Source organism: Peromyscus californicus, unplaced genomic scaffold (genome assembly GCF_007827085.1).
Source record: "Peromyscus californicus insignis strain IS unplaced genomic scaffold, ASM782708v3 Scaffold_16__1_contigs__length_79575227, whole genome shotgun sequence".
Classification (NCBI taxonomy): Eukaryota; Metazoa; Chordata; class Mammalia; order Rodentia; family Cricetidae; genus Peromyscus; species Peromyscus californicus.
The window spans coordinates 27,167,804-27,192,259 of NW_026294458.1; the positions used below are offsets into that span (position 1 = coordinate 27,167,804).

At 35.9% G+C, this 24,456-nt stretch overlaps 1 protein-coding gene across 12 annotated transcripts in view; it reads left to right on the forward strand.

Annotated features, from left to right (window-relative positions):
- Zbtb20 (zinc finger and BTB domain containing 20) overlaps positions 1 to 24,456 on the forward strand; it is a 786,974-nt gene that overhangs the window by 359,199 nt on the left and 403,319 nt on the right. The window contains exon 1 of one of the 12 annotated variants that reach the window (XM_052740712.1): positions 2,382 to 2,682. The exons of the other annotated variants lie outside the window; for them this stretch is intronic. The gene's annotated coding sequence lies outside the window, so the exon portion shown is untranslated. Of the gene's footprint in view, positions 1 to 2,381; positions 2,683 to 24,456 lie in introns of those variants that run through there. 12 annotated transcript variants of the gene reach the window in all.

Genomic DNA, 24,456 nt, shown 5'->3' on the forward strand with positions numbered 1-24,456 from the left:
GTATTACATCCCAGTTTTATTTATGAGGGTACTTTACATTTACTCTTAAAAGAAACTCAAAACCATCTGACTTTCCTAGATTAAAGATAATATCATAAATGCTATATGCGACCTTGAAACTATAACATAATAAGACTATTTTTGGTAGATATTTGTTACAGAGGTGTTAATATTGAGGATTTTAGTATATCCAGCTTTACTACTTGTGAATTTTATCTTCTGTTAAATGAAAATGGAAATGGAAATAGGACCTACCTCAGTTTTTCTGGTGATTAAGTGAGCTGTTTATATAAATATATAATTATATAAAATTCTTACATCAGTCACCAACATATAGGAAGTACTCAATATTCTTAACTATTACTATAAATGAGTGGTATATGAATAGACAATACAAGCTTAATAAATATGTAGTAAATGGATAAATGAACTATACAGTTCTTTAAATGGCTACATATGACCAATTTATAAGTTTGGTATTCTGAATGCTTCTTTACATTTTGCATATCATATAAAACAAATGTTCAGTAGCATTAAGAATGTCAACCAGTTTCCAAGAGGATTTCTAAGCTCTGAAGGAGCCATGTTAGAACATATCATTACTTTCCCCCACTTAGCATTTGCAATCCTTTGTAGCGCAGAGCATACATTTTCTGACTGGAGGTATGTGTGGCCACTAAGTAAATACCTATTTTCTCCTTCTTGTCATAGTCATGCAAATATGATTTATCTTTGGCATAATATGAATAGAAGTGATTGAGGATGCATGCATGCATATGGTGAACAAAAAATAAAGGGCAGGAAAACACAAAAAGGCAGTATATACGTCTATCTACTCTTGAGACACCAGGAATACATTGAGAGGGAGGACAGAGCACATCACTGTTTGTGCCTGTGCTCGAGATGCCGCATACTTTCATGATGAAGACAACAGTATGGTTTTAGAAGGACTTTGTTCCTTAATAGATTTGTTTTTAAATCCTGAGCTGTTTACTATCTAAGGCATTTATCTGAAATTACTATGCACTAAATCCCTCAGTTCCTAGAACTGCTAATCTGATTCTAGTAATAGTTTTAGAAAGGGTTCAAAGGTTTGCCTCCCTGTAGAATGCTCTTCCTATCACTGCTGCTCCAATTCTATCTTCAGAAATAGTCCATGTGTTACATCTAAGAACCCTGTTTCTTGCTTTTCTGCGTGTTTGTGCTATGTTTATACTTTTCTGTTTAGAGATGGATGTTTTCCTTTAGCCTCTGGTGATTAAATTATAAACTCCTTGAAGACAGAGACTATGCCTTATTCATCTCTCAGTGTCAGTATTATCCAGTTTCCGAAACCGAATAGATTGTCAATAATATATATCCAACAAATAAGTAAACTTGCCATTACACACATCAGATAAGGGACAGGAATGAAATTTCCTCTGTATTTTTGTTTTTCTCAAGTGATTATGAGCCTTTTGAAATTTTTTATGAACATACTAATATGTTTCTGAATTTGCTAGTTGCTTTGAAATACATTTTCTAATCTTTGGAAAGAATTTTTTCTGCCTATTTAGCCTTTTTTTGTTGACTCTGTGCATATCTTTGACAGCAGGGCTCAAGTGTGCTGTCGATGAGTGATTGTACAATAAAACCAATGGAAAGTAATATTAATTCTCACTTTTGTTTACATGCTGCCTGATTTGTTGCTTTATTGATGCACTTTATCTATATGCTTTCAAAAGATGCATGGATTGTGTCAGTGAGCTGGGAAAGTCTTCATTTCAGCCAAAATTCTTAGACCTTAATATGATATGTGATACATAGTTACAAGTCAGTAACTGTGGCCTACCTGAACAAATCCCCCATTGTTGCTTACTGTTTTGAGCACTGGGCCTGAGAATATTTTTTAAAACTAACTGAAATGTCCAGTATTACATGGTCTAAGAGAAACCCTGACACTCACAGCTCAAACTTCTGTGTTCCAGTCTGTTACACAAGCTCACTGAGAAGTGCTGTATATGTCTGATTTCTCAACTTCACCATGCAGTAAACTTTTGCAATCCCGAGGCTAGAGACCTCCTTTGTAAATGTTGTCTGCCCAGTGACGATGTTGGCACCCAGGAGGCCCTAGCAGATAAAAGTGGAAGAACATATGGCTTCCATCTGAATACAAATTGGTGGCCATAACATGGTAATTTAGCTGCACTGTCCCTTATACTGTAAACTGAAAGAGTATGATTAGAGGTGTTTATAAACGGCATCTGAATTCTCCCACCCCTCCCCACCCCCTTTCCACTGTGTTTTTATCGGCCTGAATCATAGCCATCCTGCGTCGCAGTCTCACTGTGGTATTTGTGAAAATGGCCAGCATGAGGAATTATTAATTAAAGCTAACAAATCACCCTGACGAGCTGTGCCCTGGTATGGCTGAAGGTTGATTGGCGAAAGTGTTCTCTTTTGGAGAAAAGACTTTTTGTGCTTGTGACGCAGTCAGGGACGGATTATTGAATATGCAAGTTAGAAGACAAATCACAGGACAAGCAAATTGAGTATTTACTGGCAAATAATTGCTCTCTTAAGCTGTGGCTCTCTTCCTAAATTCTTAACATTCCCGAGGGTTAGAAAGAAACACAGAAAAAATGCATCGGTACAGAGTTCATTTCAAAAAACCACATAGACTGATGTCTGAGACTTGTTCAGGTAAGTGTGATTGTGTGTGCATGGGAAGTGAAAGAACCAGCAGAAGATGAGGAGTGTGGCTTGTGAGTCTGGTGAGTTGTTTATGGGAATACTGCTCAGCATATTTCTGAGTTGAGAATTTAGTTTCCATGCTACATTTATTGTGAAAGTTAGAGTCGTGAAAAGGAGACTGTTTTCTCGAATTGTTTGTCTTTATTAGCAAAAAAAAAAAAAATGTTAATGTTTTGTCTCAAAAATAGTTTCAATTTTACTCAGATATTTGTGACTATGTACAAAATGATGATTAGATTTAAAGATCTGTTGTTATTTTCAACATTAATTATGATGCATCTTAACAGTGTCCCAAACGCATGTGGGGACAACTATTGCATTTATTTTTAAAAGTAAACACTGTTTTACATTAGAACCTAGCTGGTACTTGTTGATATTTGTACAGGAACATAAACTTTTGAAGTAGTTGTTTAAGCTTTGAACTCCTATAATAACCGAAGTGTCCATATTGTCTGTCTGTGTGTGTGTGTGTGTGTGTGTGTGTGTGTGTGTGTGTGTGTTCTGGAATGTTGATTGGACTCCTGAGTTTTGAAGATACTGTTAGATACAGGAAACAGCTTTAAAGTCTTTTTCAAAACTAAATGTAATATATATATATATAAATATAAAAGTATGGAAATGAAGGCTCATGTATAAAATGTTGATGTTAAACAGAGACACTTTTGTATAAGTGCAGTTAGATTATGTGAACAGCACCACAAAAATATGTGTATCTACTGAGGATGAATTACATGTTCTTTGAAAACCTAGAAAATGTGCTGTCATCGACAACAGGCTGTTTTTGAAATGAGAATAATTGGCTGGCGAAATAGCATTTTAGGCTTGTATTAACTACGAATAGCATGGATTTAAAACAAAAGCATACATATAATTTAGACTAAATTAACTAATTAATAATTGCAAAGTGCTTTAACAATAAAACATTGACATGATAGTAATAATGATGGAAATAAGGATAAAAATGGAAAATTTAGCAGTTACACAGAAATTAAACCAGTCAACTTATGTATAAGCTTTCAGAAACTCAGAATTTTAAAGTATAAGTAAATGAAACAGATTTTTGTGTCCTTCTAATCTATTTCTTGAACCAAACAATATTGTATTGGTTAGGAGTCTTTCCTTACTATATTCTATTTTACTTGAAGGTTAGTTTGTTTTAGCATGCAGAATAGAGCTCAAAAAGAAAGTTTAGAAAATGTATTTTTTTGAAGATTGAATCCCCACTGGATCAGATTTCCTCAGATTTCATGAGACAGCCTCCTTAAAGTTTTCTCTGAGTATTAGAGGGCAAATTTGGTCCATTATTTTAAAATAGCAAAGAGGGCATTTAAAGCATATGTTCAGAGAACAAACCATCTGCCTTCTTTATTACGAATATCACAGCATTATGAGGACTTGGGAAGGCTTGAAAATTGAGCCAAAGTCCTGATCAAGATCTTAATACTGAGCATTCTGGTTTATAGAAGTGTTTAGCCACCACCACCCCCACCTTTTTTTTTTTTTTAGAAAATACTGTATTATGTTCTGATATGTGGACGACAGTACTGCCAAAGTGTTGTGGAGTGATATGACCCTATGGCAGCTTAATGATGCTCCAATCTCTTTCATTTAACCCACTAAATATGAATACTTTGTTGAGTTTTGAGCTTGTTACTGATGCTGAAACTCACAGTGATTTAGAGAAACAAAAGGTGTTGAGTATGGGAACAAAAATGAAGTCCAGCTGCTAGCTTCGGAACTATGTACAAGTACGCTGCAGAAAGCATGCAGGGGCCAGACTTGAGCACTGCTGCAATCCACCTGTGATGAAGTGAGACCATGGATCAGTTTGGGTTGTCTAGAGGAGGAAGAGATGACAGGAACAGACAACAAACCAAGTGTAAAGTGGCATTATTCCTAGAAGGCACTACTATATTTCCTTAGCAACTGGGAGGATTTAAAAATCAAAAAATAATAAAAGAACAAAATCATATTTGCTTCTAAATCGAGTAATGCTGTAGTATTATACTGAGCATTCTATAGTGGTCATGTAAGGACAGACCAAGATGAATATCATTATAGGATATCTGACTTGCAAAGAGAACAATTCTACCTTTCCTAAACTGCAGTCAAATCAGACCAACCTGAAGAGTTCATTATCAAAGGGAAACAAAGTCAGATTATAAGTTCTCAGTGGTTTTCAGAATCATGTACTTGGATGGGCTGATTGTACCAGAGACCTTTTTTAGTCTATTTATTAAACATAAAAAAATACTTTACAAGAACTACAGTTGATATTCATATCAATAAAATTAATGACCTGGTGATGAAAATGACTACCCAGTTCCTGTAGATCATCTACTGGTAGAATTTTGATTTTGTACCTCCACAAATTGCTGAACTACAGATGAATGTACCTGGTGAATATTTTATCTAGTAATCTTTAGCCTATGAGAAATCTATTATTTTTAGGAAGTTAATTTTAATTTGGGGATTTGGGTGTGCATGATCTATATACCAAATGTGCATGCATGCACAGATACACATTTTAATTTTGCTATTTTTGATACCATATTTCAATTAAGAAGTTTACATAGCTGACAGAAATAGAGAGTAAAGCAAAGTACATGAATTATAAGAATATAATACAGATAAAATAAAGCAAAATGATAAACCAAGATAGATGTAAAAGTAGAATAAGGCATGAGGTGAACACAGACCTCTCACTGGAGTACAGAAAAGTTTCAACTTTCACAGCATATGCAAAATAAAATAACTTCTCTCATTCATCACTTTTTTAAAAAAAGATGGACTCTTAATTTTAGAGGTGACAATGCTAAGATGACAGGAAACTTCCACTGAAAAGGATTATGGGTTACAGTACCCCAAAGAATCAGCCTAAAAGTAGATGCAATTTTTCCTTGAGATTAGGATGTGTTAGTAATCACTTCTCTTCAGACAAGAAGAGATGGGAGGGGGGATGGGGAGTGAGGGAGGAGAGTGAGAGGAGCAAGGACCTGGGATGGGGGAGAAAGAATGTAAGTGCTGTCAAGTGCATCAGACCCAGCTCTTATGGAAAATAAAGAGTTAAGAGGAAAAGAGATCTTCAAACTATTTAATATAAATAAATAATTATATATTGTTACGACAAGTCAAACATTTAGACTACTTTTGTTGTAGCCACTAAAACATATTTTATCAAATAAACCTCTGGAATCAACATCACTGTCCCAAGTTGTGCATAAAGTCCTGCTCTGGGGCTGCCATCTTTTTCCACTTTCACTTGAAGCAGATTGTCAGTCTTTTTAAAGGTTTAAAAAGAGCCATTTCTGCCTTAAAATTTAGCATTTTTCTCCTTTGCCTTCTCTCTTCCTTCAAAAGCTTTAGGAAACTGTCTAGTCTTCTCATGGACAATTTTGATGGTTAAGTCACATTTGATGGACTAGTCAAAGGGTGAGTGATGCATAGTTATTTCTTTATATATTGCCATGGAGGCCAGGCCTTGGGAAGCCATACAATGACCACCTATAGAGGAACACTAAGGCAGTTTTTAGAAATTTAGAATTTCCAAATCAAAAGCTGTGATGGTGGCACTTGGGCATCTGTGGTTTAGAGGACTATCTAAGTTAGTCATGCACATTAGAATTTGAAAACAAATGTTTTAAAATGGTGACCTTAAACTTCATAGTATATGAACCACAGTTGGTGAGGGTTCATTATAATAACATGAACTAAACACTAATGCATATTCAATGCTATGTAATAAGTGTTTCCTAATAAAACTGGAATAATGTAGCTTAGAACAACACTGAAGTGATTGCGGCCTTTAAACCACATACCAACATCCGACAAAAATTAAAAATATTTTTGTTATTGATTGAGAACTATTATGCATTAAGTCACATACTGTTCTGATTACTAAAAAAAAATGGTCTGTCTTTGGTGTAAAAAACTACACAACTAAAATTATTTTTTGTTATTTGGATAGTGTCTTATCTAAATTGAGATAATCATAAATTTGTGTGTAAACTTACCTTGAGATCAGGTGGTAACTCAAGACTCTGCATTGTGTTATATCACTATAAGTAAACACTGGTCATAATTTCATATAGTAGGAGCCTGATGCCACTTAGAAGATGGTAAGAAACCTCTTCAGAGCCCTTCATTTTTCTCAGTGGGAGACTGTCTCCTGAAACTGGGATGGGAGGATGTGTCACATTGACCTCCTAAATGCATTCCTCTTACCATTAACCAGCTATTTGTTGTAAGGATGCTTTCTGAGAGAAAGAGAAATGTTTGTGATTACGAAAGGTGTTATGACTTACATGTCTCTTTTTCTTGCCTCTCTGCTGTCTAAGCTGTTCTGCAGGAGATATTTCAGCCTAGCCAGACTATCTGCTTGATTGGTTAGACCCATACGAACAAAGGAGCACTGACTGCTCTCACCCAGAACTCTCTATTCCACAGGTTCTAGATATAAATACAGTGGAGTCCTGAAGGAACATCCTATAACACAACCTCCACAGCCTCCACCTAGAATACATATTAGAGTCATACTCCTTAGGGCCAATTCTTGGCTTATTTCTATTTGAATAATGTTGGCCAACTTATTGGGCCTCTATGGTTTCACTGTACCTCTCTGTTAAATTGGATTATTAGTAGTAATTACCTTGGGCATGATCTTGAGAAATGCATATGGAAGGCCGTAAGGGGCCAAGCAAATAATGGCACTTACCAACAAGCCTGACAACTTGAGTTCCATCCCAGAACCTACATTGTGGAAGAAAAGAGACAACTCCTGCAAGTTATCCTTGGACCTCTACACACCTGCGAGTGCACACCCAAAATTATAAAATTCATTTAAAAAATTTTAAAGAGCTGTTGCGATGGCTCAACAAGTAGAGGCACTTGCCACCAGGTCTGAAGGTCTCAATCCGATTCTCAGAACCCACATGGTAGGAGGAGGGAATGTACATGATGGAACTCACAACTCCTAGAAGTTGTTCTCTGATCTCCACACATGCACTGTGACAGACTCATCCAGACAACTCTCCAACACACACATACCTAATGAATACATGCATGCTAAGTTGTTTTTGAATATGATAATGTTTATAAATGCTAATTGCAATACTTGGCACTTAGAGAAAAATACAAGAAATAATATCATTACTATTATGATTACTATAGTAGCAGAAGCTGAGTATCAACAGGATACAGGGGATGTATTGCACATGAAAGAATTTATCAAGCAGTGTCTTAGGGTTTTCATTGCTGTGAAGAGACACCATGACCACTGCAACTCTTATAAGGAAAACATTTAATTGAGGTGCTTGCTTACAGTTTCAGAGGTTCAGTCCATTATCATGATGGGCACCAAGGCAGGCAGATGTGGTACTGGAAAAATAGCTGACAGTCCTTCCTGCATCTTGCAGGCAACCGGAAGGCAATAGGAAACTTCAAAGCCTGCCCTCACAGTGACACATTTCCTCCAACAAGGCTGTACCCACTCCAACAAAGCCACACCTCCAAATAGTGCCACTCCCTATGAGATTATTGGGGTCAATTACATTCAAACTACCACAAGCAGTCAGCTCAGAAACAGAATGAGAGCTTCCTCTTTCATGGGTCGTTTATGTTTTCTGGAAGTTTTACATTATTTACAGAACAACACAAAAAATATTGTGTGAATTTTACCTCCATCACCCCCTCTTGTTTTTTTTTTCATTTCAACATATACTACTTATTGGGAATTTCTTCCTACAATGACCTTTCCTAGGAACTAGAGATAATAGCAAATAAAATAAAATGTTGACTTCAAAAGGGTTTGTATTGCAATAGGGATAAAATGACTCAACAAAATGTAAAGGAATATATGTATATAAAGAATGAGCTTTTTTTTTTTTAGTTTTTCGAGACAGGGTCTCTCTATGTCGCTTTGCACCTTTCCTGGAACTCACTTGGTAGCCCAGGCTGGCCTTGAACTCACAAAGATCCACCTGGCTCTGCCTCCCGAGTGCTGGGATTAAAGGCAAGCGCCACCACCGCCCGGCAAGAATGAGCTTTTTGACATGGCCTTTTCTGTTCCCTGTGACTTCTCATGTGTCAGAGTGTGGGATTTTTTTTCCTTCTCTGATGCATACACAAAATAGGTCAGGAGTTCAGGAGACTCCTCCTTGTGGGAAACTTGTGTACAGGAAATCTGTGTGTCATTTAGGGAGTCAATAGTTGTTTTCAGTTCTTGGTTCTGAGAATGTGTGCTCAGGTTTTTTCATTGAACTGATTGGCAGGTGCTGAGGATGCATAGTATTCTAAGAGATCAACAGGAGGAGTCTATATTGGAGGGCTTGGCCACAGTAGTTTGATGAGTAACAATACTATGTGACTTTGGTAAGGTTATCCGGGGAACAAAGAAACATGATACTAGAAAAGACTGGAGAACAGAGCAAATTTTAGCAGCATAATAATAATACAAAAATGAAAGAAGTTTCGTAAATGAAGTTCTACGTTTCCCTTTGTTCAACAAGTGGCATGTGTCCATAATAAAAGTATTTTAAACACTTGGCAGTTATATTTAAGAAAAAGGGAGGTGGGAAATCACCTGTTAATTTACTGCTTAGAGATGTAATTTTTAACGTTTATCAGGTGCTTTTTTACTTTCTTCCTTTATGTGTATGAGTGTTTTGCCTGACTGTGTGTATGTGTGCCATGAGCATGCCTGATGCCTATAGAAGTCAGAAGAGGGCTCAGATCCCTGGAACTGGATTTACAGATGGTCGTGAGCTGCCTTGTGGGTATTGGGAAATGATCCCCCAGTACTGGGTCCTTTGCAAGAACAGTAAGAGCTCTTAGCCCAAGCCATCACTCAGCTTCACTGCGGCACTTTGGAAAGCATGTATTATGTTCTAAGATTTAGCTAGCTGTTCACACCTTCTCGGAAGGGAGCATTTTAATTGGCAAGCGGTATGAATAGCAGCATCTCAGACTTTGACTCATTAACTATCTTTAAGTTTGAGTTTATAGACCAAATGGGTCCAAAACCCAGTAGTATAGCTCCATCAGCCAAAAGATAGCATTACTAAAATGTAGAATATCTGTCATAACCTCCACCTAAAACACATATGAGAGGCAGACTTTGGGGCGTCCAGCCTTTCCTCTTAACCTCCCAGCTGCCAGTCATCATGGGCAAGTCATTGGGCTTTTGTGCCTGAAGTATCCTGTTGTAAAATCGGATTATTAACACTTGTTACCCCATATGGTATTTTGAGAAATGAGGAAGATAGTGCATTTGAACTGTTAATTGTAATGCTTGAGACATTGGAAAGTATTCAACAGATGCCATCACTACTATTGTGATTGCCATTATGATGACTGCTCTTGTGTTGCTATCCAGGAGCTTGCTGAGAATATATTTCTCCAGTGTAACTGCATTAGCCATAGTGACAAAATAATTGAAGGTGCATTTCCTTCTGAAGATGGATCAGAGATGTCACATTTGAAATATATATTGAGGAAATCTAGGTTTTCTATATGAAAAAACGTAGTGTGAGTTAGTTTAATATATAAATGATACCATACAGTCCAAAGTTCTGTTTCGTTGTAGAAATGGTGTTTAAATCTGCATGAAGTGCTGCTTATTTTCCAGTTTGGGACTTATGTCATGAAAATTTTATTTTATTTATTTTATGTTTATTTTAAATCTGAAGCCCCAGGGATCATAAGGTAGCACAGCTTTCTTTCAACACCAGTTATGGAAAAGAAAATACACAATTTTGCCTAAAAGTGACATCTCTAGGAAGAAGACTCTATAATCATCAGATTTGTGTTTAAGCATGATAGTTAACTAAGACCACTAACCTAGTAGGGCTACACAGTAGACACCTAAGAATGTTTTTTGAATAGAATATATATTGTCAGGAAAAGTATTTGACACCAATTCAGATGTTCTGGGTTAACATAAATGATAAAAGAATGATACAGTGGAATTCATGTATTATCTTATAAAAGCAGTTGACAGTACATTGTTCACTTTTTATTTATTTTATCTCATTTGTATTTTTGTGGTACTGGGGATTGAACCTAGGGCCCTACACATGCTAGGCAGACACTCTACCATTGAATTGTATTTCCAGCCCTATGCTAACTTTTAAAAATTGTACTCTTGCTTCAGTCTTAAAAGTAGAACTATATCATTTAGAGAGCATGGGCCGTGTTCTTACACAGAGTATGCTTCATTTCAGAGTCATCATCTCTACTGTCTACAAATCACATAACTGTAGGCACCTTGGTTTTTGTGTGTATGTCTTAAACCCTCAAATGGAAAAATGAACTAATAATATCATCATTGGTCTTTATTTATGGTCTCTAGTAAAATTCTTGATACATCTTGGTATATAATGGCTACTCAGTAAATGGTACCTGCTACCAACTATAATAACCACAGCAGTAATAAGACACAAGCCTTTTAGACAATAACCATAAGCTCATTAATATATGTTAATATGTAGCATGCATTAACATATGAATATGTACATTATAACACTTGAAATGATTTTGCCTAATATTTGACACACAGTAGGAAATCTAGATTTAAATTTGATATATTTAAATGCCTTCATGGAAAAAGTGCTATAATTATTTTAGTTAAATGAAAATGCAATTCAAAATTCCAAAGCTAACTCAGTCTTATGAAAATAGTAATAAAAGCAACAGCTAGCCAAGGCTTTTTTTTTTTTCCTGAAATGACCAAGCAATTTGGGGTTAATGCAAATAAATTGGATGTATAATGTGATAGAAAAGAAAAAGGGGAAATACTTGAAAAATTCTTAGGTGACCCCCTGATCCAAATAATATTAATTGAAAGCATTTTAAAGATCAAAAGGCTATCATTGCTAGCTGCAGTAGATACATATGGAAAATGGCTGCAGAGATTCACAACATAAAAATAGTTCATTGCTAAATTCGAAATTCTGTTAATGTCACAAACAGTAGGATGTGAAACACAAATGAATTGTGATGACAGTTGAGTACCAAGCTGCCTGTTTTTCCCCCTCAGAGCTGTCCGTATTTGGTTTTATATTTTCCTCATCCTGATTTAACCCATCAATATTTGTACTTTTTGTAACTAACACCACCTTGGAACATACGCATTAAGGATTTCATTTCTAAACCTTCTTGCTTCCTAGTAATCCTGCTCTTGCTTTGTAACCACTGATGTCTGTTGTCCTGGAGTCTTCCTGGCACCCCACTTTAGAGTCTGGGTTTTGAGCACCGTCTAACCTGTCTTCCTGGAGGACTCTCTGGTGTACTTTATTCTTCCATTCTCTTAGCTGCCTAAAGCTTTCCACTCTTCGTGATCTGCAGGCTGTTTGTTTAGAACAGAATTCTTCTCACTGTGCCTTTCATTTGGGGCACTTAAGGTTATCCTAAGACTCTACATTCAATTTTTATTATAGTTTTTAAACATAGTTTTTCTAAAATATCAGTCTTCTCATTTATGGCAGGTTCTCTATGATCCTGGAGTTTTCTGAACCAAATAAAATTCCCTTCAAATGCAGCAGCTTCACACTAGCCTAAGCTAGCCTGACCTTTGGGAAATGTCATTAAAAGACTTTGTGAAGAGTATTTTTAAATGCCCAAATTATTTAGGCTTAATGGCTTTTCTAACATGGATACCAGCCCTAACTAACAGAGCAACAGGCCTAGAAATATTTTTATTTGGATTTTACTGTGTGTGATGATTTGGATGTTATTTATTGAGTGACCTCTCTGTTCTAACCATTTTACTCTTAAAGCAATCCTCTGTAATACTTACTGTTCTCTTCATGTAATAGATGAGGAAATCTTAACCTCAACTTCCTAAATGATGGGATTCAAGGTTCCAGTGTGCTAAAGTCTGTGCTCTGGATTGAGAACAGTGTTCATTTGAGAACAGAGTTGGAAATCTTCAACTTTGATGTCCTAACTGTTTTTAGTCTTTCAAACTGAAAGTAAAAATATATATTATTTATATATTATAAAAAGTAAAAATACATATTATATATTATAAAATATATATGTTAAATAAAATATATATATTTTAAACTGAACATTCAGTAAAGACTGAACATTGAAAAGGATGTTCAAAAGGTAAGAAAACTACTGAGCTCAGTTCCCAGCCCCCAATATTGTTTTAAAAATAGATTGATATGGTTATAATTACAAACTTCAATAGGGCTGAGTACTTTTACCTTATCTTTTAATCTCAAATGTCTTCAACTTATTTTCCTGTTAATATATTCGGTATTTATAAAATATTTGTGTGTGTCAGTCAAAATTAGATGTTAAAGAGTTTTTTAAAGACTGACCTCCTATCATCCTATTTACAACTCATCTTTTTCATAGATGTAAACATTACAAAGGAATTGAGACAATTTCATTAAGAATGTTAATAAAATATGGTGAAAATGCCACATGTGTATGCGACATCTTGTTTCTGCCTTCCCCCACACACACAAAAAAAATTGTTGACATGAGAAAATATCCAGGAGAAAATAGGACATCATTTTAAGTTTTAACATCTGTGTGTACTTGTATTCATGTTTTCAAAAACTATAGAACAGTTAAATGTTTTGAACATAGATTCACTATAGATACAATCCAAATCATAATACATTTATAAACAATGTTCGAGTCTTGAGTTTCTCTGGTAATATGATTCCATGAGGAAAATGAAACCAACCACAACAAAACTCGTCTTCTAACAGAATAAAATGAGGCTTTCAACAACTGTTTTTAAAAAATGGTTTGAACAGTGACTAACCACTGATTTTTCAAATACTGTTGTGGTAATTTTAAGCTGTAGACTGGACAGTATATGAGAAAAGTGAATAAAATGATCTCCATCATGAATGAAACTATAATATACCATTAAACTATAATACACTATTAAAACAAATTTACTCTGCATATTTTTATTATCCCATTGCACTAAGGTGTTGCAAAAAATAATAAGCAGTCTTCTATAGGATGAAGTATCTAGACAAGGAAGTCTGTAAATAATTAAAAGAATAGACTCGACTAGGAGAGAAAGACAGAGACAGAGACAAAAAAGAATGGAATGGAATCAAGTGGAAAAGATTATGCACTAAAAATGTTGAATATTCCAAAATATAAAATTAATGGAAGGGAAGAACTTTTCTTCAAAAGAAAATACTTTCCATCCTTCAGCAGCAGTGCAGAATTGATGGCCTGATAATAAAAAGGCTTTTTAGTGAGGTTGCTGGGAAGAACATGGTCATCACAGAGGCTTCACTGGGTGTTCAATTGCCCTGGGCAATCTGATCAGCATGTCCTTGTTTCTAGAACTAAGTAAACCAAATCAGGATGAATGACACATGGTTTAATAGTTAACTTTCAGAACAAGGGGCAGGGAGATGCTTTTATGCCATCATCCAGCCTTCATTCCAGTCTCATTACTGAAGTCTGTTCTGAGAGTATTTACAGCTTTCCGGAGACTCGAAGCTTGGCTGGGCCCTGAAGATGGAAATGTAGCTCAATGACTTCCTCATTCTGGCCTCCCTTAATGCAGGTGAATCCTTGGGATCAATCATTCTCTACAATCCAGATTATTGCTATAAATGTTATTGGTGTGATCTTTACTAGCGCTTTCTTATCATGGGAGATGTCTTTCCATTTTCCTATTCTTTTTTTGTTTTTGTTTTTGTTTTTTGAGACAGGGTTTCTCTGTGTAGCTTTGCGCCTTTTCCTGGAACTCACTTGGTAGCCCAGGCTGGCCTTGAACTCACAGAGATCCGCCTGGCTCTGCCTCCCGAGTGCTGGGATTAAAGGAGTGTGCCACCACCGCCCGGCTCCATTTTCCTATTCTTAAAGTATGCAAAAGTCTTGTGACTACACTGAGTTTTCTCTGAGTCTCTGAGGAAATTAATACCCTCTCCAAATTGGAAATTTGAGATAGTTTGAAAAGAACTTGGATATGCAAGTCCAATCTTGCTTTTTTACAGACCAGACACAGAAAATATCATAGAAACAATGTTTTATTTGACAAAGGGACAGAACAAATGAAATAAGAAAATTGTATTACATGGTTTATACAGTCTATGGGGCTCAGGTATGTTTGACTTGTGGTCTTTTACCTTTTCCTCTGCTTTCCTGGAATCCAAAGTAGATACTTCTTGTATAATTAGTAGACTTTTCTACCCCTAGCATCTCTTTCATCTTGTTAAAAAGGAAACTCTAGCCGTAGGCTAGGTCTTACCATACTTCATGAACAGGTGTTTCGGTTTTCTGAACAAGTATTCCAAATAACAGAATGAGGGCAGCCTCTTATTAAGCACTGGGTTCATGGAAGTGTTTGAAGATTCCGGTATGGAGTTGGTAATAAAGTATCATAAGCTAAACTAAGCAGCAACAATAACAACAAAACCATGTTTCTTACTCTCTCCTTTTCAATTCTATTTAAAAAAAAAATACAACACTACAAATATACTCCATCAAACAGAATGAGCACACGCCTATATTTTTGTATGTGATCATATACCTTTATTGTAGTTCCTGCCACACATTGACATTATTTATCTCCAATGTTTAAAGATCATCTTGTGTGTGTGTGTGTGTGTGTGTGTGTATGTCTAGCTATTCTATCAGTGTTACTTTTTTTCAATTTTCTGCTTTTATTTGATCTTTATGCATGCTAAGTAGCTCCTTTTCTAGCCTTCTTGTACATACTTGGACAGATGGGTGTTGTCTGTATAGTGTCTTTTAAAGGGAGAGACAGCAAGAATAGGTTTTGAGCAATATTTTCCCAGTATCACTGAAAAATTAGCTTCTGTATATTCTGTATACATACACAGCAGCTGCATAAAATGCAAATTCTATTCATATCTGCTCTCTTCTGCATTTATTATGGTGACTAGTGCTGTAGCTTCTAAGCACTTTATGCTATCCCTCTTACTATTATTTGCCACCTGATCATTCCAAAGTGCTTTTGACAATCAGAGAATTTCATTAACAATCCACTCTCTTGCTTTTTGTTTTTCGGCACCTTTGGATGTAAAAGTATCAAGCATCTTAGTAGCTATCTCAGATAAATTACAGAAAAGTGATAGAGTACTTTTGACAGGAGGGTTGAGGAAGACCATCCCAAAGCATTTCCTACCATTTAATTTGTGTTTTATAGTATCCAAATAATGCTGTACAAGTCTATATATTCAAGTGAAAACTCAATCCTTCATAACTACTTCTGTTTATTTTATTCTCCACCATTGCTGTAATCAGAAGTGTGACTCAAGGAACAGACATAATGCCCACACTTTACATGTATAAAGATCTGGGCAATAGTACCTTCTCAAAGCAGGATTCCTAGTGACTTAAACGTCCCTTAGTTCAGAACTATAGGTGCCAATCTGTTTTTAAAAGCTATTGTTACTTTTTTTTAACTAAAAGAATTAAAACTTATTTATTAAAAGGTTCATTGTCTTTATAGTGGAGGGTGCGTGGTCGGTACCTTAGCAGTTGGATTGAATTAAAATCAAGTTCACGCTGGGGTTTCTTTTGCAGCTCTACTCCTTGCTTTCTCTTTGACTCCAAGCTAATTGCATAACCTCTGGTTGACTTGTGCCTCGTCTACACATTCAAAGTAAAAATCAGAAGTGAGGTTATTATCTAACTACTGTAGGCTGGAACATTATTTCTCTAAATATTTCCAGGAGAGAATTTGAGATTCATAGTAAAGAAACAAAAACAAAAACCAGTTTTATGAACATTCTCCTGTAGCCTTAGATAACAATCCTATGGGAGAGTATACATCAGGATCATACACAGATCAAAATCATTGAAGTAATCAGACTACAGATAATGCCTCCTCTCCACATACACCAAGCTTCTGATTCTGACTCTAGAATATAAATTTACCATTTTATTTCTAGCAATTCCTTAGTGTAATGCTGAGCAAGTGACACTTTCTGGTGCATTGCCCTAAGGGAGAGGTATTCCAGTACCAAAAAAGAAATAAAAAACTCACAGTCTCCTTATGTCATGGCAGTAAAGTGTTGGAGTACAGACACAAGCCTAGACCTTCCAACATTGAAACTTAACTGTCTTCCCAGGACAGACGGCTTTCCTTCACTTTACTCTGTGTTTTCAATGACTGTAATCTGCCTTGGAATACTACATGAAACAGCACTGTAAAGCACATAAATTGGATCTTTCCCCTACATCTATTAGTTGTTCTTGTTAAGTTTTTGAAGAGCCCATTTTAGATATTAGCTTTGGCCAAAGAGTATTTTAAGGGTAGCCTTGTACTCCCACTTGGGTAACGATAGCAATCAAGAAATGAGTCATCTTTGTCTTTATGGTCAATATGTAGATACGAGCAGGTTTATTTACCAAATTCCACTGTGACCATGTTTCATTAAAAAGTTCCAAGGCATTTTACCTCTCTGCATAAGCATGACAGCAGAGGGTGGCAAGGTGAAGGGGGGGAAGGCAAGGGAAAGCTACTGCAAAGAGACTGAGGACAGTTGGGTTCTAGTAGTGTCTCACTCCTCGGGAAACATCTACCAAGCTTCAGGAGCGCTAGTACTGCATACCACAGTGCTTCTCTAACTTGACTGGATGTTCCAGTGATCCAAGAAAGCTTCAAATCGTGTCTGGTTTGTTGTACAAGAAATTTAGATTCAATCCTTCTGGACTAGCACTTGATCACTCATAACTATTATCTTGGTAATATTTGATAATTATAATATGTAATTAGAGTTAGGAATTACTTTTATAAAGTTTGAGAGCTTAGGTATTAAAACCAGATAGATCTGAGTTCATATCTTGATCATTCAGTAATTTTAAACAAGTTATTTCATGTCAGCTTTTGCTTTCTCATTTGTAAAAATCAAACAGTAATAGTCTTGTAAGATGTTTGAAAATCAAATGAGATGATAAATTTAAAAGTTTGGTGTTATGGTTCTTGGCTTATGATATGAATCTATCATACATTAGCTGTTGTTAAGCATCTCACTTTATCTGTAAAGTAGGGGGAAATCACTTTGAAATGAAGAACAAATATCTTAAAACTCTGTATGTGTAGGGTAATGGTGACACACACCTTTAATCCTAACCCTCTCTGAAGCCAGATCTCTGTGAGTCACAAGGCCAGTCTGGTCTACAGAGTGAGTTCTAGAACAGGCTCCCAAGCTACACAGAGAAACCCTGTCTTGAAACCCACCCTCCAAAAAAATTCTGTATGGGTACACGAATGCCTTCTTGTCCACAGTTTCTTCCTTAGCTCCATTTTGTCCTCCTTATTCCCAACATAAGTACTGTTACTCTGATTTCTCTGTAACCGTAGTACTTGACAGAAGCAACCTGAAAGAGGACAGATTTATTTTAACTCACAGTATTAGCCGGTTTCATTCCATTACGGTGAGGAAGACATGGGAATGCACCCAATTCAGGGGAGACAAAGCATGTGATAAAGGCTGTTCACATCATGATAGACCACGAAGTGGAGAGTAAGAGGCCAGAACCAGGCGTAGGCATAGGCTCCAAAGTCCTGCCCACCCAGTGATGTTTTGTGAACTCTTGAAGTTTCTACAGCCTTCTAATTTCAGGCTAACACCTGAGACACAAGTCTTCACAACATGAGCCTATGACAGATTATTCAAACTCAAATCATAACAATTTTGTTATCTTATTAGTGGAAATCTTTAACAGGTTCTAGCCTTTATTGTGGTATTTTGCCAGGTATTGCTACTTCCAACTAAGACTAGACACTTGAAAATAGTATAAATCCACTGAAATTCTCGCAAAGATAATTGAAATACGGTACACCATTGACATACAGCATTAAAAAAGCAGAAGGAAGAGCTTTGCAGGTGTGTCTAAATAAAAACTAACATGCCTTGAGAATTGCTGGTCTGCCATCACCCACTTGCCATATAAACTCGGTCGTTTGTAACTTTCATCTCAAAGGATAAATGATACCTTTAACCTGCTGGTTGAACATGATTCTAACTTAAATACCCTTCATCTTCTCTGAGTTTCTACTATAAGTCTTAAATAATTCTGAAGAATTACTTATACACATGAATATGGCCATCATGGTTGAAAAGTCCATTTTATTTTCGTGGTTCTATCTATGTTTCCTAGGATAACCATCAATCATGATAATTTTAAATATTATATCCTTTTTGATAAAACCACCCCATATGTCTCTTGAAGTAACATGTTTTTTGATGGACTTAAGGAAATCATTTGACTGTCCAATACAAGTACAGATGGTTCCATTTTCCTTGACTCATCCCACAGTACATATTAGTCAAGTCACATGCCTAAATTTGGGGATTTTGTAGCACCCTGTCACTAAGTTTTGGGGCATATAAAATACTATTTGCCTGGTTTTTAAGTTTGTGGATCTTACACAGTGCCTGGCATGGAGATAGAAAGGACTTTTTTTTCCATTAAACTTTTACTCTGTTTTGAAAGGAAAAGTTGAAACAGAGTCCCTACTGAGATTTTAACATGTTCCATGGTGGTAACCATAGGAAATAGGGAAACAGGAAATTTTTGGACAGAAGGAAGCCAAGGAGTCTTTCTCAGCCTGTCCTCACCTCTCAGATACCAGTTGGGCACTATTAAAATTATTTTTATCTAGGTACATACTTAAGGCTTTATATTTCTATAGTCTTCTTCCAGACAGTAGAGAGAATACTACTGCTGATCACTAAAATGATTGTTTTCTAAATAGAACTCAGTTCTTACATTCTGGAGGAACTGATGGAAACATTCATTCAGATTTTAATACAGCCAACTCATGGGAGTTTGCACTTGAAAAAGTCCATTTGGCATATTTAGAAGAATTCTCAAAGGATGTCATAATAAAAATGCATATAAAGTCCAGATATGAAGAAAAATACTGGTTTTTTTTGGGGGGGAGCAAAAATACATGGGCACAAGATGATGACATTGTTAAATGTGGGGCACATAAATACCCCCCACACAAATAGACATATTCATCTCTCTCACCTCCTATTCCTTGACCCAACCTCTGGAAAGCAAAACTGAACTCTAACTCAGTTTCCCTTTTAGAAGTACTGTATCACTTAAGTCAAAGTGCTTATCAAGCATAGTGGTGTTCTTCCCTGAAAATGGAAACACACATTGTAAAGTGTGTGTATGCATTCATTTGTATGTGTTTCCTACCTATAGGGAACATGTTTTAAATACACTGGTTAGTTAAGCTCTGTTGAAAGTCTACCACTCAAGAACATTATACCTAGTCAAGTAGTTTCTATTTTATCATGCTGCAGGTATTATGAAAGCTATCCTAAAGATATTTCTTCCTATTCTTGTTACATTGAATTGGTGAAATACAGATACCAAGGAGTGGTCATGCCCACTAGCTATGCTCAAATACACAGCTCTTCTTTTTTTTATATATCTAGAGAAGCATCAGATTTTTAAGGGCTTTGTACAGTTCCATAATAGTAAATAAACAACGAAAACAAAAACAGCCTCTACCCAGATCATAAATACTGCCTCTGATGACTTGCATTAACATCACTATTCCCATTCTTAGCTAAACCACCCAGATTGTATAATCTCAGATTACCAATTACCACATTGTACAGTTAACATTTTCTATGGTACGTTTTTGAAAGATGAACGCTGTGTATACATAACATGATAAAATACCTCCTAGCTGCAGAGCCTTTACAGTGAGTGTGTGTCCAAAAGCAGGGAGGGGGAGGTTTGCTCAAAAAACTGGTTGAAAAGATATGTCAGAATGCTTGTGCTGTGACTCACACTGACTCCAAATGAGTTGTCATTCATTGATTTAACTAGTTTCCGATGTTTGATTCAATGGCACCTTACAACCTTCTAGATTTTAATATTATCCAAATAATTAAAATCAGAAACATTTTTGAAATGTTTACTACTATATTACAGTTTTAATCTGTAAAGAATAGGTTTCCTATGAGAAACCTATTTGTGCTTATATTTATATTATAAGGCCATTTTTGTTTTGTTAAGTTCTCTTCTTCCAAATGCTGGAATCTAATTTAGCTGTGTCAAAGGCTCTGGTTTAAGGGCCCAATAATGTTTCACTATGGTAGTTAAACCAATAAAAGAAACGGAGACACTAGAATCTCAGAGAAGTATATAATTTGATGAAATGTACTTTGTTCCTTGAATTCTCTAGTGTTTGACACGGGATGAGCTGAAAGGATTTTTCTGACAATGGAAAGCTCTGGTGAGCTAGACGAGTTTTTCTGTAAAAGTCTAGTTCTCAAACTTAATTGTACATTGGGAGCTGGTATGGATTGGAAGGACATATCCCTGCAGATTCCTGTTTGATGGCAGTTCCTAGGTGGGCCTGTGGGTCCTCGTTAGAAGCAGCTCCCCTAATGATTTGCTAGCTGATGTTCTGGAAGCCATCTCTGAATTTTCTGGCAGTTGATCAGTGCTCTAGCATTTAGGATATGTGGTTTCTGGTTATGGGCAGAATTGAAGAGATTACTTAATGTTCTATTCTATAAAGCCTCACAGACAGACATTTGATTTTTTTCAGTCCCATATCTTTGGAATTTTCTGTTTGTTCCTACTAAATTTGCATGATTTAGCTTAGGAAGGAATACAAATAGATCTGTTTTGTCAGAATTTTTACTTAATTGGCACTATAGGATCTATTAGAATAGGAAATTTTGGTTTTTTTCTTTTTTATGCATATGGCCAGATATCTTCACAAAACTAAAATGAATGTTTAAAAACTAAAATAATAGTTCTATTTAGTGTATTTACAGAGCTTTGTCCTGTAACAGCAGTGACATCGAATCTGGCCTCTCACAAATACTGGTGTCCATAAGGATAAACAAGAAACATCCCCATTACTAAGAAAATTTTATTTTATGAAAGACAATTTCTCTCTCTCTCTCTGTACCACATATTTAATTCCCTTGTCATTTTACATTATAAATAAATAACAAACCAATTTGGCACATGCCCACCGATTAAAAATAAAAGTTGTCAGAATGAGAGGGGAAAGACAAAAATATGAATTATTAATTATAATATTAAACAGCACAGAAAAGCCTAACATGAAATGATACCACCTAGAAGAAATTTTTTCAAAATAAAAATGAGACAGTGGTTTAATATTTATCATAAAATTGCATTGTTATAATTTTATATGATATATTTACATTATCTAGTACTCATAGAATAGTATCATAAATGAAAGTATTATTTTAAAATCAGGTCCTGACTAAATTATCTTATTGACCTAGTAGCTATATTCACTGTAATGTCACATCCCTTCATATTATTTTTCAAATGTTCAACATTCTAAAAAGCAAAGAATGCCTAATTAACAGAAAGGATGGTGTTTTGCTTTTTATGATGTTACTTATAAGTTTTTATCATTCATTTTGGACTGGGAATTAGTATTTTTCCATAAATTGATTTGAAACAAATATATATTGAATACTGGTTAATAATATAACATGGACTCTTATCAGCAGACACTGGTAAATAACAAGAAGTGCAGATGTAACTCTTTCTCTGTGTCTTCCTCCAACAGGCTTATGAAGCATTTTCACTGTGATGCATGTGTGTGAATGGAAGTATGTGATTGCATGTACATGTGAAAGCAGATGTGTGTCCTAAGAAACCTAGCCATTGCATTTTGGTACTTTAAATGTTTATTTCTGATGTTTCTTTTGTTTCACAAACTACCTTAAAACTACATTTGAAAACTAAAAGGAATTAACAAATAATTTGCCCACATTACCACATTTAGAATAATCTCACAAAAATTAATATAGATGAGTACTTTGTTCCCATGAATAACAATCTTGGTTCTGTTTAGTAGTTTTTTTTAATATTATAGAAACCCTCCTTGACTTGTGATAAGTTTGCTTGTTCCATTTCATTTGGTTTTGTTCTATCTTGATAGTTTACTCTATGAAGCGTGATGTTACATTACCATCTCAGTGTCCTTGCCAATATCTTTGTTTTTAATTTTAGGTGAATTTAGTACTCATTGAAGTAAAGAGTCAGATCCATATCCAAGCCAAGGACAAAAAGTCTTTTTGTTTTTTCATTTTTACAATAAACCACCAATTTTGCTTTTGTTGCCTCTATGACATTTTTTTTTCAAGCAGCTAAATTCTTAGTGTCCTGTTTAAGGAAAATTTTTGTGTCACATAATACATTGGCACTATCTGCCAACATGGGCTCTAGTTTTAATTTACATTCCCTATGAGTTTCTAGCATTGACTCTTAGAAATCATTTCCCTTGGGACAGGAGAGTTGGCTCAGTAGTTAAGAGAAATTGTTGCTCTTGCAGAGGACCTAGCTTTGATTCCCAGTACTCACATGGTGGCCCACAACCATCTGTCACTTCAGTCCTAGGGTACTTGATCTTTTGTCCTCCTCAGGCACCAAGGGCACATGTGATGCACATATGCACATGTATGTAAAATGCTCATATACCTAAAGTAATGAAATAGATGCCTCTAAAAGGAAAGAAAGAAAGAAAGAAAGAAAGAAAGAAAGAAAGAAAGAAAGAAAGAAAGAAAGAAAGAAAGAAAGAAAAAATCTCACCCTCAGTGTTGTTACCATCACTCTGAGCATTTGCTTGGCACCTCGCCCACGGAGGTATACTCACACATTGTCGCCACTATGTGGGTCATGCACTAAAGAAGCCCGCTGCAGTAAAAGTTGAATTTTCATTGCACTTGCAGCTCTGTTCCTCCATGATCAGAGGACATCAGCCCGTTCAGGGTTGCTGTGGTGTCACATTTTTACGCAGGACTGACTTTCCTGGCTCCTGTAGTCTTCAGTGCTTCAGAGTGTTTATTAAGCTTGGTCTTGTAAATTATGTAAGTTTCATGGCCTTCCAGTTTTCTTCGTCAAGTCCTCTGGGGTTCACTGATTTCCACTGTGTAGAGCATCTCACAGCTGCTGTCATCAGCTGCTCTCATCTGCTGTGCTTTTTCCTTTTTCAGCAGGGTCTCCCATAGCCAAGGCTGACCTCAAATTGTTACGTAGCTGAGGGTAACCTTAAACTCCTGATATCCCAGTCTCTGCTTCTCTGCTGCTGGGATTAGTCATGCACCACTGCACCTGGAGTTGACATGCTTTATTTTTAATAATTCTTTGTTTGCTCAGTTTTGGTAAACGTTAGTCCCAATAAATTCTCATAATTATCATTCTTTGAATTTTAGTTATTAAACGGCTGAGTAAAATGAGGAAGTAGCATAAGCAGTGCCAGAAAGCTAAGTACTGGACGAGCAGAGCAGAATGACCTCTTGCAGCTCTGATGAATGAGGCAGAGATGAAGACATAGTAGTCAAAGAACATTTTATAATCAAAGAAAAAAAAACTTCAACAAGCATCATCACAGATAAAAGAATGTATCATCTATAAATGATTATTAAAATCTCATCATAAAAAATAACCAGAAGAAAGCAACTAGCATATAGATGTGTAAATTTGTTAATGCTTTTATTTGATAGTTATTGCAAGTTTTTCATATGTAAGGCAACACATTGAGCAATATACATGCCTTACCTCATTTATCTTTACTATAAATTCATGAGAATAGGTATTCTGTTAGTTCCTCCATCCTACACAAGTGAAACCCAAGGCTTAGCCACATTAAGTAGGTTGCAAAAGGCTGTGCAGAAAGGAAGAGGGATACAGAGCCAGAATAGAAACTTAGATATGTTCTTCGCCTTTGCTGCATGGTAC